This window comes from Hemibagrus wyckioides, linkage group LG06 (assembly GCF_019097595.1).
Source record: "Hemibagrus wyckioides isolate EC202008001 linkage group LG06, SWU_Hwy_1.0, whole genome shotgun sequence".
Classification (NCBI taxonomy): domain Eukaryota; kingdom Metazoa; phylum Chordata; class Actinopteri; order Siluriformes; family Bagridae; genus Hemibagrus; species Hemibagrus wyckioides.
Genome location: NC_080715.1, coordinates 42,486,653 through 42,502,463, shown reverse-complemented (window position 1 = coordinate 42,502,463; position 15,811 = coordinate 42,486,653). Strand labels below are relative to the sequence as shown.

The 15,811-nt window shown below is 44.7% G+C and overlaps 1 long non-coding RNA gene across 1 annotated transcript; it reads right to left on the bottom strand.

Moving 5' to 3' along the window:
- Positions 1–9,444: 9,444 nt before the first annotated feature.
- LOC131355206 (uncharacterized) lies at positions 9,445–15,012 on the bottom strand. The gene is made up of 3 exons (XR_009204838.1): positions 14,984–15,012; positions 14,405–14,436; positions 9,445–14,306 (listed from the first exon to the last, which is right to left on the bottom strand). It is a non-coding gene; the product is annotated as an uncharacterized LOC131355206 (long non-coding RNA).
- Positions 15,013–15,811: the final 799 nt, after the last annotated feature.

Here is a 15,811-nt window from a genome sequence, read left to right as displayed (position 1 = left end):
AATCTGAGGTGTCACTTCCACCTTTCATACAGTGAACCGTATGTTTTGCTCACAAACGATTCAGTCTTTTTCAAAGGAGTCACTTAAGGTGAATGAATCACGAGTCAGTACGAGAGTTATTCATTTTAATGAAACTGTATCAGTTGTCTGTTTTTTCATAAACGATTCAATCGTTTAAGGTGAACACGTCTATATGAGTCAGAATGATTCAGAGCTATTCGTTCTTACTGTTCAAATCAGGATTGGATATTTTCTCAGCGAATTAATCAATCTTTTTTTTTTTGGGGGGGGGGGGGTCTGAATCAATATGGGTCAGTATGAGATGGAAAGAGTCAGCAGTGGCATCAAGGCCTTATCTGCTGGCCTAAACAGCAGTGATCTGAATCACTGACTTGCATTTTAATATATTAATATATTTTTCCATGAATGTGTATTAAATTATTCCCAATAATCTATTCTCTACATTTCATAGCTTTTCTCTCGGTTGCGCTGCTTCCAGTAGCGTATATTTATGATAAGAGTATTTATCCAATTATATTTCAGCCAGTGACTGACATCATGTGTTGCATGGCTCTAAGGCCTTCATAATCAATAAGTGGCAATGAAACTGTTCCATTACCCAATCAGATTTCCAGTTGGCATCACTGGGGCCATCTAGCAGGCATACGATTACGTCAGCAATTTCCTGTCCTTTGATTGGATAATTGGAGTAGTTAGAGGCAGCGAACCGCACAAACTAAATAAAATATATGTATATTTTAACTCCCAATTGCTGACAGAGGAGAAGGAATCGATTTGGTCGTGGACATCCTTACAAATGCATTTTCAAGGTGGGCTTTTCAATAAAATACTTTTGATTCTTCAAAATAGTTGGTAAGCTTTTTCAGGAACCATTTATGCTTTTGGGTTTTCTTTTGCACAAAAAAAAAGTTTCTTTCAGCCTTCATTCCAGATCCACGGGGTGGACTGCAGGTTTTTTTTTTTTTTTTGCTGCAGTGAAAGGAAACTTGTGAGACTGAATTGTGTTAATTTGTTTTTTTTTGCTATATGTAATGTAATTTTATTCATGTTCACTATAAGAGCCTGTGACACAACGCACTGTTATACAGTGTTTCTATATTCACTGCGTCTCATTTCAGATGCTGCGTCCTCCGGAGATTGCAGATTGCTGCATACGGCATCAAGAATGTCTTTTTTGAGAAAAGTAACTGTAATAAAATTGACTATTCCTTGTGAGGTGTGAAATACTGTAGACAAATTTCTTTTCTACTCTGCTATTTAATGGTTGATTAGTATCTATTGCTGTGGTGTCATAATGATGCTATAGAGGTGGATTAATTCAGGAAGGACACCAGTGAAGGCCTAGGTGTGAAATGCACGGCCCGCCACTGAGAGTCAGGATGATTCTGAATGATTCAGAGTCAGTATTATGTGGATGTGTCAGACGTGCACAAGGGGACAGCAAGATTCAGAATGAGATTTTGAGTCATAATGAATTGGTATAATGAAGAGAGTATAAAGTCAAAGTCAAAGAGGCTTTAATGTCACTTCAACCATATAGAATATAGCTGATGCAGTACACGATGATATGAAACAACGTTCCTCCTAGACCAAAGGTGCTACACAGAACAAAGACAAAGTGCAGTGACGCAGACAAACATTGAGCTAAACATAGAGATAAAACTAAACTATACTTAAGGTGCAATCTTTAAACTAGACCGGGGGTCGGCAACCCGCGGCTCCGGAGCTGCATGTGGCTCTTTCATCCCTCTGCTGTGGCTCCCTGTGGCTTTGGAAAATAAATGATGAGTATTTAATTTAAATTTATTTTATTTTTGTCCATTAGTTTTTTAAATGTAATTCTAAATTTGTAGATTATGGTGATCTTGTAACATAAAAATAAAACGTGTTTAATTTTTTGTCGCTCAAAATATGGGTCACAACCACAGATGTGTGACACCCGCCGGCACGATTTATTGAGCTTTTTGACCCCCGGTAGGCCAACCATGGATGAATCCGAGAGTCCTAAAGTGAATTCAAAAGTGCTACGTGGGCAGATTCATTTGCTTTCACTGCTGACGAGACTGGTTTACCAGAATGCTTAATATGTGGCGAGAAATTGGCAAACAACAAAAAGTCGAATGTTGCAAGACATTTCCAGAATAAACAAACAGCCTTTGCTAAAAAAAAATCCGGATGGAGATGAGAGAAAAAAGCCGTTTCAGAACTGATGCGGAAGGTTCAGAAGCAGATGGCATTTTTGGTTTGCTGCATGTGGATAATTTAAGTTCAGCTTTTCATTTCATAAATACAAGGAGGACTCAAATAGAAATTGAGCATTTTATTTAAAAGTAACCTTCAACCCAGCGTCTTTTTTTCGGAGTTGAAAATGTTTTTGTTGCATGCAGAAATAACATTGTTTTCTCTGTAGCAGTTCATTGATTTCATAAATGCAACACACTACAGTTGTTTTTATACATAGCATAAAGGTAAAAAAAATAATATATGTGTCACAGGCACGGCAACCTCAGCTGCGCCTCCATGCTCGCAATCACCAGACTTTTGATTGCTCCACCTGCACTCAATCACACGGCGCCTACTTGAAGCCCTCACTCACAGAGGGCAGCGGCTAGTATTAGAACTGTTGATGCCTGATCGTCAAGTCTCTTCTAAAGAAAGTTTAGTTTGGTATTTCAATCTGTCTTCTTTGCTTCGTGCCTGCCTTAGTTCCCTTATTCACCTAAGTCTAGTTCTGACTCCTGCCTGCCTGAGTTTATTAAACATGTGTTGGATCTGCTCTCTGTCTCCGGGTGTGTTGTTACAGAATACTAGCCCTAAAACTAAGTAACGAGGTCTTACCAGCGAGATGGAAGGTCAGCACGACGGCGCACCTCTCACAGCAGCTCAGCAGCAAGCTGACCTGTCTGCCGCTCCTGTTCCACAGCAGCCGCCAGCCGGACCGCCTTACCCACCGGACCCGATTACTGCTCTGGCGGCCTCACTACAGCAAGCCGCGACGAATCAACCGGCCTGCCCCATGGCCAAACCAGCATTGTTCTCGGGTGAGGTAGTAGAATGCGCCGGTTTCGTCATGCAATGTCAGCTCTATTTTGAGGTTGTACCCCAGCTGTTCCCCGATGACCGTGCAAAAATCGCCTTTATCCTGTCGCTGCTGTCCGGTGAAGCCCGACGCTGGGCGGAAGCGTTGTGGACATCTGAGAGACCAGTGTTTGCATCGCTGACAAATTTTCTGGCCCACTTCAAGGTGGTTTTTGGTGCAGGTGCTTCCGCCCTCTTGATACACGATGAGCTGTTCACTCTGCGGCAAGGAAGAAACACCGTCCACGAGTATATGCTGTGCTTCCACACGCTTGCGGCATCTAGTGCTGGCTCCAGCATGGGCTCTGCCTCTACTGCGGAGAGTCAGGACACTCCATCCCTTCCTGTCCAGTCCGTCCTTTACGCCCAGCGGTGAGTACTATCCACCTCAGCTCAGTACCATGATGCCACATTAATCTTTGATTCTCGCTCTTACTCTGTCAGTGTAGTCTTCGACTAGGGCGCGTCTGGGAACTTTATTTCCGCCCGTATCCTATCAGAATGCCAAATCCCATGGTGAAGGAGCCCGACGCGCTATCGTATCACAACCATCCAAGGAAAGCCGCTGGGTCGAGGACTGGTGCAGTGGTGGAATTAACGCTGCGCATCGGCTGCCTGCATGAGGAGGTGCTCTCTCTGTTGGTGTTGGAGGAGGCCAGGGTGGACTTTGTCCTAGGATGCCCATGGCTGGCACAACACCAACCCAATATTCAGTGGAGTACAGGATGCATTGAGCAGTGGAGCGATCATTGCCTCAGCTCTTGCCTCCGTGCGCTCCCACACCCTACACCTAAACCTTTTCTCCTGGGGTTGACAAACATCAAGAGCCCTCCAACATGCATCGAGGTGGACCTCCCAGGAGAGTATTGGGATTATGCTGGTGTGTTTAACAAAGCCGCTGCTACAAAGCTGCCGCCACATCGATCCTGGGATTGTGCTGTGGACCTTCTGCCCAACACAAAGATGCCCAAAGGGCACATCTACCCAGAGCATAAGGCCATGGATGAATACATCAAAGAGGCACTCCGCCAGGGGTTCATTCTCCCTTCTACCTCCCCGGCGGCATCCAGCTTCTTCTTTGTGGCAAAAAAGGATGGCGGGCTTCGACTGTGTATTGATTACCGGACTCTTAATGCTTGGACAGTGAAATTTGCCTACCCCTTGCCTCTGGTCCGAGCTGCACTTGAGGAGTTACGAGGAACTCGTATCTTCACCAAGCTGGATTTGAGAAGCGCCTACAACCTCATCCACATTCATCAGGGAGATGAGTGGAAGACGGCATTCATTACACCTTCAGGGCACTATGAGTACCGGGTCATGCCATGTAGGCTCACAAATGCTCCAGCTGTGTTCCAAAATTTCATAAACGAAATCTTCCATGACATGCTCCACAGGTTTGTCATTGTATATATTGACAACATCCTAATCTACTCTCCAAACCGGTCGGAGCACATCCACCATGTCCGGCAGGTACTCGATCGCCTCCACCGTCACCACCTCTTTCTCAAGCTTGAAAAATGCAAGTTCCACCAAACTGTCGTGCAGTTTCTGGGTTACATCATCTCCTCTGCAGGCATTAAGATGGACCAGTCTAAAGTAGATGCAGTGATGAACTGGCCGCAGCCACAGACCGTCAAAAGAGCTGCAATGCTTCCTGGGGTTTGTGAATTTCTACCACCGCTTCATCCGCAACTACAGTCAACTCACTGCTCCCCTTACCTCATTATTATGCGGACAGCCTAAGACACTCATTTGGATGAGTTCAGCGGTCGAAACCTTCCAGCAGCTGAGAGCTGCCTTCTGTTCCGCTCCTATGCTACTACACCCTGATCCTAGCCAGCCTTTCGTAGTAGAGGTAGATGCATTTGCTCTAGGGGTAGGAGCAGTGCTATCACAACGGGGAGGTAAGCCCTTGGCACTCTGTCCATGCACCTTCTTTTCTAAAAAACGAACCCCGGCGGAGCAAAACTATGACATCAGAAACCGTGAGCTATTAGCGATTAAGTTGGCACTGGAGGAATGGCGGCACTGGCTGGAGGGAGCTGTCCATCCCTTTGAGGTCATCACAGATCACAAGAATCTGCAATACCTCAAGGAAGCAAAATACTTAAACCCGCGACAGGCGTGCTGGGCGCTCTTCTTCATGAGGTTTCGATTCATAGTCTCCTATCATCCTGGCTGTAAGAACACAAAAGCTGACGCACTATCCAGGATGTATTCACCAGATCCCCAATCCGATGAATGCGAACCGGTACTTCCTCCAGATCTATTCGCCTGCCCCATCCTCTGGGCCATTGACGAGGATATCCGTGCCGCCACTGCAAAAGAACCCGCTCCGCGGGGGGGGTCCAGTGGGTAATACCTATGTCCCTCCGTCTTACCCTCTTGGACTCTGTGCATTCTTCTCTGGGCTCCGGCCATCCGGGCAGACAACGCACCCTCTCACTCATCCAAAACAGGTATTGGTGGCCAAATATGACTAAGGACGTGAATCAGTTTGTGAAAAGTTGTTCCGTTTGTGCTGTGATCTCCACACCTCGCCGCTTACCGGAAGGGAAACTCATGCCGTTCCCAATTCCCCACCGACCATGGTCCCACCTGGGAGTGTACTTCCTCACTGATCTGCCCAGGTCAGAAGGCTTTACCACCATCCTTGTAGTGGTAGATCGATTTTCTAAAGCATGTAAACTCACACCCCTCAAGGGCCTACCCATTGCCATGGAGACGGCTAAAGCCCTCTTTCATCAAGTTTTCAGACACTTCGGCATTCCCAAAGACATCGTGTCAGACAGAGGGTATGGCGGGGGTTCTTAAAACAACTGGGTATATCCGTAAGCCTGTCTTCTGGTTACCACCCTCAATCTAACGGCCAAACGGAGCGGAAAATCCAGGAAATTGGGCGCTACCTCCGAGCATACTGCCACGAACACCAGCATGATTGGAGCCAATACCTGCCCTGGGCCGAGTATGCACAAAACTCACTCCGTCAGGAGACCACTGGACTCACCCCTTTTCAATTCAAGATTCAAGAAGCTTTATTGTCATTTCAACTACATATAGCTGACGCAGTACATAGTGAAATGAAACAACTTTTCTCCAGGACCTGGTGCTACATAAACATACAACAAAGTTCAACACAAAACAACACCAGAGCTAGGACAGAAGTTTGTCTTAGCCACGTAAAGTGCACAGTGTGCAGCTAGGTGCAAACAGAGCATAGACAAGACAGTGCAAAAGACAATAAATACAAGAAAGACAACACAAAAGAACACAGGACACTTAGCACCAAAAAGAAAGAAAAGAACGTGTACTGGAATGTAAGTGAAATAAAATAAGATAAAGTGAAATGATGTAAAAAAAAAGTATTGTGCCAAAATATTGTGCAAAGATACACAGCAGCAGTTGAGGTAGTGCAAATAGAAATAAACATAAATATGGCTATAGCAGCAGATGACAGGTAGAGGTAGTGCAATAAGTAATGAACAATAAATTATGTGTGTGCGTCCACACAGTCAAGAGAGAGTGTGTGTGTATATGTGTGTGAGAGAGACAGAGAGTTAATATACAGTTCAGTCCTGAGTGAGAGTGTGTGTGTGTGTGTGAGAGTGTAGAACAGTTCAGTCCAGGGTGTTGAGGAGCCTGATGGCTTGAGGAAAGAAACTGTTACACAGTCTGGTTGTGAGGGCCCGAATGCTCCGGTACCTCTTTCCAGATGGCAGGAGGGTGAAGAGTGTGTATGAGGGGTGTGTGGGGTCAGCCACAATGTTGTTAGCTTTGCGGATGCAGTGTGCGGTGTAAATGTCTGTGATAGAGGGGAGAGAGACTCCAATGATCTTTTCAGCTGTCCTCACTATCCGCTGAAGGGTCTTGTGATCTGAGACGGTGCAGTTCCCAAACCAGGCAGTGATGCAGCTGCTCAGGATGCTCTCGATGGTCCCTCTGTAGAACACAGTCAGGATGGGGGAAGGGAGATGGGCTTTCCTCAGCCTCCTCAGGAAGTAGAGGTGCTGCTGGGCTTTCTTGGTGATGGAGCTGGTGTTGAGTGACCAGGTGAAGTTCTCCGCCAGATGGACACCAAGGAATTTGGTGATCTTGATGATCTCCACCGAGGATCCGTCGATGGAAAGAGGAGAATGGTCACACTGTGCTCTCCTGAAGTCAACAACCATCTCTTTGGTCTTGTCAACGTTCAGGGAGAGGTTGTTGGCTCTGCACCAGGCTGTTAGATGTTGCACCTCCTCTCTGTATGCTGACTCGTCGTTCTTGCTGATGAGACCCACCACGGTCGTGTCATCAGCGAACTTGATGATGTGGTTGGAGCTGTGCATTGCTGCACAGTCGTGAGTCAGCAGAGTGAACAGCAATGGACTGAGCACACAGCCCTGAGGAGCTCCAGTGCTCAGTGTGGTGGTGCTGGAGATGCTGCTCCCAATCCGGACTGACTTAGGTCTCCCAGTCAGGAAATCCAGGATCCAGTTGCAGAGAGAGTTGTTCAGGCCCAGGAGACAGCTTCTCAATCAGCTGCTGAGGGATGATTGTGTTGAATGCTGAACTGAAATCTATGAACAGCATTCGAACATAGGAGTCCTTACAGTTCAGGTGTGTGGGGGCCAGATGGAGGGTTGTGGTGATGGCGTCGTCTGTGGAGCGGTTAGGACGATACGCAAACTGCAAGGGGTCCAGTGAGGGTGGTAGCTGTGACTTGATGTGCCTCATGGCGAGCCTCTCGAAGCATTTCGTCATGATTGGTGTGAGTGCGACGGGACGGTAGTCATTGAGGCAGGAAACCATGGACTTCTTTGGCACAGGGACGATGGTCGTTGTCTTGAGGCATGTAGGGATGATGGAGCTGCTCAGTGAGATGTTGAAGATGTCAGTGAAGACATCTGCTAGCTGCTCTGCACACTCCCTGAGAACTCTGCCAGGAATGTTGTCTGGTCCAGCAGACTTCCGTGGGTTAACTCTGCATAGAGTTCTCCTCACATCAGCCGTGGTGAGACAGAGCACTGGATCATTAGGAGGAGGGATGGTCTTCCTTGCTGTTGTGTTGTTCTGTGCCTCAAACCGAGCGTAGAAGTCGTTCAGCGCATCTGGAAGGGAGGCATCACTGTCACAGGAAGGTGAAGTTGTCCTGTAGTTGGTGATCGCCTGGATGCCCTGCCACATGCGCCGAGAGTCTCTGCTGTTCTGGAAGTGGCCGTGGATTCTCTGGGCGTGTGCATGCTTCGCCTCTCTGATGGCTTGGGACAGTTTGGCCCTTGCAATTTTTAAGGCCGCCCTGTCCCCTGATCTGAAGGCAGAGTCTCTCGACTTCAGGAGAGCACGCACTTTCGTAGTCATCCACGGCTTCTGGTTGGAGCATGTTGTGATGGTCTTGGAGACGGTCACGTCATCGATGCACTTCCCGATGTAGCTGGTCACTGATGCCGTGTATTCCTTCAAGTCAAAAGAGTCGCCGTTGGTTGCAGCCTCCCTGAACATGTCCCAGTCAGTGCACTCAAAACAGTCCTGAAGAGCAGAGATGGCTCCTGCTGGCCAGGTTTTAACCTGTTTCAGAACCGGTTTAGAGCGTCTGATGAGTGGTCTGTATGCTGGAATCAACATAACAGAGATGTGGTCTGAGTAGCCAAGGTGGGGGCGGGGGTCCGCACGATATGCGCCGGGAATGTTTGTGTAAACAACATCCAGCGTGTTCGCCCCTCTCGTAGCAAAGTCCACATGCTGATGGAATTTAGGGAGCACTGTTCTGAGATTTGCATGATTGAAATCTCCGGCGATGATAAACAGTCCGTCGGGGTGAGCATTCTGCAGCTCGCTAATAGCTCCGTACAGCTCACACAGAGCCTCCTTAGCATTAGCGCTGGGTGGAATGTACACTCCGATAATGAAAGTGATGGTGAATTCCCGGGGTAAATAAAAAGGTCTGCATCTAACAGTCACAAACTCCACTACCGATGAGCAGTAGTTAGACACAAGCACAGAGTCTTTACACCATTCCGTGTTAATGTAAACACACACGCCACCACCGTGAGTCTTACTGCACAGAGCTGCATTCCTGTCTGCACGAAACACAGTTAGCCCGGCTAGCTGAATGGCGGCGTCCGGGACTCTGTCTCTGAGCCACGTCTCCTTAAAAACAAAGACACAGCAGTCTCTGAACTCAAGCCATGTAGTTCGCTGGAGTCGGATGTAGTCCAGTTTATTATCCAGTGAGCAGACGTTGGACAAGATGATGCAAGGGAGTGCCGGCCGGCTAGGGTTGGTTGTTAACCTAGCACGGAGACCCGCCCGTTTACCATGCTTCCGCTTCCTCAAACACCGCTTGTGACGTCCTCTCTCCCAGCCACCGGCATCAGGCGACGCCGAGGACTGAAGGCCTGGACTTCGCAGCAAGCCGAGTTCGCGAAGTTTGCAGAGCACTTCATCATGCAAGTTAGTAACTGCATGATTTCTGTACTGTAATATCGTCTTGCGGTCGTATACATGAACACCACTGTCTTTGGTGTCCATGCACTTTTAATTTCGCGCTAAAACAAAAAGAAAGCACCATTTTGGTTCCGGAGTGGCCGCTGCATGCTACTGCCACGCCGCCATCTTTGTTTCATACTCGGCTATCAACCACCTCTTTTCCCCTGGTCTGGCAAACCTTCTGAAATACCATCAGTCGACCACTGGTTCTGAGAGAGTGAGAGGGTCTGGGGATCGGCGCATGTCCACCTGAGGCCACGCTATTCGCCGGCAGACGACACGCTGCGCAGAGAGACACCGTGCTACTATCCGGGCGATCGAGTTTGGCTTTCTACATGGGACATCTGCCTCAAACTCCCCTGTAGGAAGCTCAGCCCTCGCTATATTGGTCCCTTAGACGTCTGAAGGCGCATTAACGATGTCTCCTACGAACTCATCCTCCCTGCGCACTACCGGATCTCAAAGACTTTCCATGTGTCTCTCCTAAAACCATACACTAACCCTGTTCTCTCTCCTCCCACAGAGCCCGAGAGCTCGTCGCCGCCCGAGATCGACACAGACAACACGGTCTACCAAATCCAAGAGATAATGAACTCCAGACGACGCGGCGGCCATCTACAGTATCTGGTCGACTGGGAGGTCAACCTCAGCCGCGCCTCCGTGCTCCCAATCACCAGACTTTTGATTGCTCCACCTGCACTCAATCACACGGCGCCCACTTGAAGCCCTCACTCACAGCTAATATTAGAACTGTTGATGCCTGATCGTCAAGTCTTTTCTAAAGAAAGTTTAGTTTGGTATTTCAGTCTGTCTTCTTTGTTTCGTGCCTGCCTTAATTCCCTTATTCGCCTAAGTCTAGTTCTGACTCCTGCCTGCTTGAGTTTATTAAACACGTGTTGGATCTGCTCTCTGTCTCTGGGTGTGTTGTTACAATATGCAGTGTTATCTTCATTTTAGATCAGTGGAACGATTCTTTTTAAAGTCACTCAGTGAAATTAATCGAGTCAGTGATTCCTTCTGAGTTAGTTCCTTTTGAAAAGTGATTCTTTTATAGTCCTCGTTTCCTATACGAACTCTAATCATGGTGGGAAATAGTGGTTAATAATTTAACGACTATAGTTATGTACTGTTATGTTATGGCGTGTATCTAATAGTAATTGCAAGTTTTTAGAAAATCTTTGCCTATTGCATGATGGGTAACCAACCAAATGTTTGCCCCAGGGGGCGATGTGAGCTTGTTCCGCCACTGACAGGGGCAATAAACATGTCCCTGTGTAAATTAAAAAGAATCAAGACTTGTGCAACGATACCAGTGCAACAAAAATTTATTTTAAAGTGCCACACAAACACACACACGCACACACACACACACACACGCACACACACACGCACACACACACACACACACATGCACACGCTCACACGCACACGCTCACACGCACACACACACACACACACACACATACACAAACTTTAACACAAATATAGAAATGAAAAATGTGCAAATCAGTAATATTAACCAAAAATTAAATATGTTAAATGTTAAAGTGTCCAAATGGAATAAAAATAAATATCTTAAATAAGGAATAAATCAACCAAACTGAACAAAAATAAAAAATGTGCCCAAAGTATAACTATATACATAAAGTACTTTGCTATAAGTTATATAAATTGGCATTTAAGAATATCAGCTCACGTACTTTGGAGTTGCTGAGACTAAATGTAAGAGTTTCAGCTGAATCAGTCTATAACCCGACTCCGCGAGTCCACTGAGAATCAGCTGAACCAGTCTATAACTCGACTCCATGAGTCCACTGAGAATCATCTGAATCAGTCTATAACCCGACTCCTCAAGTCCGCTGAGAATCAGCTGAATCAGTCTATAACCCGACTCCTTGAGTCCACTGAGAATCATCTGAATCAGTCTATAACTCGACTCCATGAGTCCACTGAGAATCATCTGAATCAGTCTATAACCCGACTCCTCAAGTCCACTGAGAATCAGCTGAATCAGTCTATAACCCGACTCCGTGAGTCCACTGAGATTCAGCTGAATCAGTCTATAACTCAACTCCATGAGTCCACTGAGAATCAGCTGAATCAGTCTATAACCTGACTCTTCGAGTCCACTGAGAATCAGCTGAATCAGTCTATAACCCGACTCCACGAGTCCACTGAGAATCATCTGAATCAGTCTATATCCCGACTCCTCGAGTCCACTGAGAATCAGCTGAATCAGTCTATAACCTGACTCTTCGGAGTCCACTGAGAATCAGCTGAATCAGTCTATAACCCGACTCCGTGAGTCCACTGAGAATCAGCTGAATCAGTCTATAACCTGACTCCTCGAGTCCACTGAGAATCAGCTGAATCAGTCTACAACCCGACTCCTTGAGTCCACTGAGAATCATCTGAATCAGTCTATAACTCGACTCCATGAGTCCACTGAGAATCATCTGAATCAGTCTATAACCCGACTCCTCAAGTCCACTGAGAATCAGCTGAATCAGTCTATAACCCGACTCCGTGAGTCCACTGAGAATCAGCTGAATCAGTCTATAACCCGACTCCACGAGTCCACTGAGAATCATCTGAATCAGTCTATATCCCGACTCCTCGAGTCCACTGAGAATCAGCTGAATCAGTCTATAACCTGACTCTTCGGAGTCCACTGAGAATCAGCTGAATCAGTCTATAACCCGACTCCGTGAGTCCACTGAGAATCAGCTGAATCAGTCTATAACCTGACTCCTCGAGTCCACTGAGAATCAGCTGAATCAGTCTACAACCCGACTCCGTGAGTCCACTGAGAATCAGCTGAATCAGTCTATAACCCGACTCCTCGAGTCCAGTGAGAATCAGCTGAATCAGTCTATAACCCGACTCCGTGAATCCACTGAGAATCAGCTGAATCAGTCTATAACCTGACTCTTCGGAGTCCACTGAGAATCAGCTGAATCAGTCTATAACCCGACTCCGTGAGTCCACTGAGAATCAGCTGAATCAGTCTATAACCTGACTCCTCGAGTCCACTGAGAATCAGCTGAATCAGTCTACAACCCGACTCCGTGAGTCCACTGAGAATCAGCTGAATCAGTCTATAACCCGACTCCTCGAGTCCAGTGAGAATCAGCTGAATCAGTCTATAACCCGACTCCGTGAATCCACTGAGAATCAGCTGAATCAGTCTATAACCCGACTCCGTGAATCCACTGAGAATCAGCTGAATCAGTCTATAACCCGACTCCGTGAATCCACTGAGAATCAGCTGAATCAGTCTATAACCCGACTCCGTGAATCCACTGAGAATCAGCTGAATCAGTCTATAACCCGACTCCGTGAATCCACTGAGAATCAGCTGAATCAGTCTATAACCCGACTCCATGAGTCCACTGAGAATCAGCTGAATCAGTCTATAACCCAACTCTGTGAGTCCACTGAGAATCAGCTGAATCAGTCGATGAACACAATAGCAGCCATCTTCTTCTTACATCAATTTCTTATACAGTTGTTTTTCTCTCTCTCTCGTTACCCTGGCAGCTTTCTTTCTACTTTTTTTTCTCTGCTATGTTTAATAACTGCATTAATATTAATATAATATACAATGTTCTGCATTGTTTAATAATAATAATAATAATAATAATAATAATAATAATAATAATAATAATAATAATAATTAATAAAAAGAGCACGGTAGCCATAGGATAAATAAGAATCGGGTTAATTTAGACCTCGGGCTCATGAATCATGAGTTAATATGCAGAATCGGATCATTTAACTCAGGTGAGTCAGTCAGGGCCAGTACTATTTTAGATAAGGATTTTGTGGCTCCCGGTGTTTTCTTTTCTGTGGGAAATGGGTCCAAATGACTCTTTGAGTGTTTGAGGTTGCCGACCCCTGAACTAGACATACAACAGAAGTGCACAGGATGATGAGACAAGACAGTGCAGACAAACAACATGTAGACAGACTCTGTTCAAAAGAACAGTGTAGACAGTGAGTGCAAATATTAAAGTTAACATGTAAACAGGATCAATATAAAGTGTAAAGTGTAATGTAAAGTGACATATGCGTGCAAACAGGACAATTTTAGTGTGTGTGGCCAGCACAGTATAGTTCTCTGTTGAAAGCAGTTCTCAGTTGTGTGTCCGTGTCCAGCACAGTTCAGTTATTGTTGGGAACACAGTTCTCAGTTTTTGTGGGTGTGTGTGTGTTGTGTGTGTCCATGTCCAGCACAGTTCAGTTCTCATTGGGAACACAGTTCTCAGTTATTGTGAGTGTGTGTGTGTGTCCGTGTCCAGCACAGTTTAATTTCTAAATCGTTAGATATCAGTAGAAATCAGAATGAGTCAGACTGGTCATTATGAGTTAGAATAAATCTGTATGTGTCAAAAGCATCAAACTGAGTCAGAAAGAATCAGTTTGTTTAATGTAAATGATTCGCTCCTTCCATGTTCAGTGAATCAGTTGAGTTATTCTCTGAACTCATGTATATCATATTAACACAGTATGCAGAAGGAATCAGAACAAACGTATGTGGACCAGATGAACGGAGGAAAGAGTTTAAAGTGGAGCGCTGGGGAGGAATAAACATCGGACACTGAAGACGTCTCGGCTGATGGACTTCCTCACACTGTCCACACTTCCTGACCTGAGGGAGCGAGCCCCAGTACTGCCGGAAAGCTCCTAAACAGCTGATCAGTTTGGTCCGCTCATCTTCCGGCGTGTCCATGAACATCCTGGAGTTTTGGGGGGAAAGACACGTCAATCATTTCTGAACACCTCTCATGATTTATTGATCTAAATATCCATGCTCATTATCCCTTTATTTACTTACCCTGCAAACGCCTCCTCGATGACCTCTGTCTTCTGTTTTAAAAGAAAATAATAAAAAGCACATGAATCATTTTCTGCATTGTGTCTATTCCTGCAGTCCAGAGAGAATGAGGTCACGTGACCCTTTATGTACGGGCTAATAATAATAATAATAATAATAATAATAATAATAATAATAATAATAATAATAACAAAAGTTATAAGTTTATAATAAAAGTTTATTTACAGTATTTTGCCACTTAATTGTCATTTCAACACACACTGTAAATGAAAATATATTATGCGTGTTATGGAAGCCGTGTGTGGACAAAATGCACTAGTTAAATAGATATAAAATAAATAAAAATACTTAAAATAGGGAAAATAAATATGTGTATAAATAAATAGTAATATTTATAGATCTACTATTACTGCAGCATGCCTCCTAATCAAGCAGTAATTTACCTCTTATATTGAATAATATTTATATTATTATGAACAGTAATATTTTAACTAATTTCCCCAGCTGTTTGTGTTGTTAGCATAGCGTGCTACAAGAATAAATAACACACACACAAAAACAACAAAAGCCAGCTCTTACCACCACATCCTCGAATATACTTTGAAGCTGCGTTTCCATGGGAACCGACATGACTGACCACTTTAGAGTCCAGAAAAGTGTGAAACAGTTTTAAATGTTTACACGCGCAGAGTCCATTGCGCTAGCATCAAACTGGAGACAGTAACATTAGTCCGAGTAGCAAAAAGCAAATCTCACCTCCTTGTCAACTATTGGTGAGTTTCACTGTCTGTTATCAAAATATAAAATTGTAGCCAATTACAGCATTCTTTGAGACCGCGTCAGCCAATTAAATCTGTGAAGGCGGGATTTGTTGTAATACGGGTATGGAAAAAATAAATCAAAACAGGTGTCGTTGTGCCGCCATCAGGAGTGAGTGCACTTACCAAAACACACAGGGGTTTTTATATATGATTAATCATTAAAGCCATAAATAATATAAATTTTTATAGTTATATTAATCACTATGTATAAAATGTGAGAAAATTAAATCTACATTTGAGAATGTCAATTGTGTGCAATATTACAGCTCTACACTATGATTTGTACAGTGTTTGTGTTTATTTATTTATTTATTTATTTATTTATTTATTTATTTATTTATTTATTTATTCATTCTATTTTACAGTTTATATAACGGTGTTTATATTTCTTTCTTTCTCTCTTATATATTTATTTTTATTAGAGCACCTGTAACATGGCAAAGGAATTTCCCCCTGGGATTAATAAAGTTCTTTGAAACTTGAATCTAATAGAAAAAAATTAATAATTAGGCCCATTCTATATTTAATAAGTGAAGAAGCTACTTGGATATATTTATGCACTGAAGGGAGATGAAATGGTTAACAG